General features: G+C 39.0%; 1 protein-coding gene across 1 annotated transcript in view; it reads left to right on the top strand.

Moving 5' to 3' along the window:
• Positions 1-2,146, top strand: part of PARD3B (par-3 family cell polarity regulator beta) — a 1,175,277-nt gene that overhangs the window by 892,652 nt on the left and 280,479 nt on the right. The gene's annotated exons all lie outside the window — the stretch shown is intronic.

The raw sequence follows: 2,146 nt of genomic DNA on the forward strand, positions 1-2,146 counted from the left end.
TTTTATCACTTCTCCCAGGCTGTAGTTCCTTCTTAATCTGTTGGTTGGTGACCTATTTGAAGATCCTTCGCATTGATAGGGAAGATAGAAGCAAACAGAATGCACACCTTCCTCTGCACTGCCCTCTACTAATTCTATAGTATCTGCCCCCAGGGGTCTGGGTCATTCCTTACATTGCCTCTAAACCTCAGTCACCAGGTCCTTTTATGCCCTCTGCATTTTTCACAACCTTGAGCTCATTCTCAGATTCAACCCACTTGACACTGAACCGGCTTCTCTGGCATTTTTCTTGAGGCGTTCTCCCCACTTTCACTCTCGTTTGTATCATTCCCGTTGCATTTTAACTCTGAATAATTTTCCGATGGTACTGTCGACGTTGTTATATTGTTGTAGTTGAATGACTCACTTCTTTCTTAAGTCATTGTCTTAGATACAGGTCATGGGGAGACATCCTTCTTTTCTCTAAAATTTTAGAAATAGGGGCCCCCTAAAGCTTAGAAATATAGTGGTGTGGCCAAGCCTTACCAAATTTTATGCTCACTTTACACTTGTAAAACTTTTTGGATCTTCCTTAGACTCATGGAATCATAAGCTCTGGGGATAACTCATGGGAATCTGTTGATTATTAAGCCTGGAATATTTGGGGATCACTGGGTCCAACATTCTTTCCTTAACTCCAGATAACATTTTATATTATGATTTCCATCACTTTTACTATGTTAGTCCTTTCAACCCTCCACCCCCTGACTTTTGAAAGATGCAATTCTATTCTGCTTTTAGAAGAATACGACTTTTGAAAGTTAATTGAATTTCATTACACATTACTCTATCTTACCTTCATGATAACAGTAGGAAATATTAATGCCTGTCTTCTGGCTGGTAAATTTTCCATTAAAGGTTTATTTGCATTAAAAGCATTTCATATGGGTTTGGCTTTGTTGGGGATTTTAGACTGAGCATGAAGAGTGGGATGAATAATAATGCTCAGTTCATGCCTCTATCATCATTCGTCTACTCAGTTCCCTTCCTTGATTCTCTTTTCCCCCCTTGATCCTGCATCCTTACTTTTTGTTCTTCTCAATGTGCTTGACATCTCATGAAGTTAACATTTTCCACTAAGCACGGATACTGCTTTTAATATTCATTTCACATAATTCTATACTACCTTAATATGTACCTTCTGGTTAGATGAGCTAGTAAGCTAGTACCCCTTCAAAAACAGAGTTGTGCTGGGCAGAGCAGAGCTTTTGTAGTATGCGTTTTTCCTGCTAGGTGAGCATCAGCAACCCACTCTGTTAGGGCACCGAGTGGCATCAGCTGGGTAGTTCTCTCAGGTCACAGTAAATATTTTTGTAAAAGCAGTTTCACTCAAATCTCATTTTTTTGTGATGGCCAATGTAAGAGAATAGCCCGCAGCTGTGAAATTTGGTTTCCTGCTTGGGAAAAATGCCGCAGAAATTGCTGTGATGTTGAACACAGCTTGCAAGGACAGCACTATAGGAAAAACTCAAATGTATGAGTGGTTTTCTCATTTCAAAAAAGTTGAAATGTCAATTGATGACAAACCTTGTTCTGGACATCTGTCAACTTCCTGACTAGATGAAAATGTTGACTTGTAGTGCATTTGGAGTTCATTCTACCAGGTCAGACTGTTAATCAAGCTTTCTATTTAGAGGCTCTCAAAAGATTGCATAACAGTGTGCAACAAAAACACCTGCTCACACAGCCATCTCAGTGTGCCAGTTTTGGGCAAAAAAACCCAGCATGCCACTCTTGCCCCATGCACTTTACTCACCTGACCTCACTCCGTGCAACTTCTTTTTGCTTCCACGAATGAAGAGGAACATGAAAGGACAGCTATTCTATGTAGAAGATATGAAGAAACAAATGAGGGAGGTGCTGACAGTCATCCAAACAGTTGAATTTGAAAATTGTTTCCAAGAATGGAATCACTGACTTGACAAATGTGTTAAGTTGAAGATGATAAAGTTGTTGTTGTGTTTTTTTAATGAAATATATAGTTTTGAAAGAAAATTCTTGGTTTTATTTTTGGGTACCCTAATATTCATAGTAAGTAGTTAGTATATTTTATTTCTTTAATCCACATTGTTGGACACCTAAGTATCTTCTGAGCCCATTCCCCCCA

The sequence above is a fragment of the Echinops telfairi genome, unplaced genomic scaffold (genome assembly GCF_000313985.2).
Source record: "Echinops telfairi isolate 266 unplaced genomic scaffold, ASM31398v2 ScPeMD7_3;HRSCAF=10, whole genome shotgun sequence".
Taxonomy (NCBI): Eukaryota; Metazoa; Chordata; class Mammalia; order Afrosoricida; family Tenrecidae; genus Echinops; species Echinops telfairi.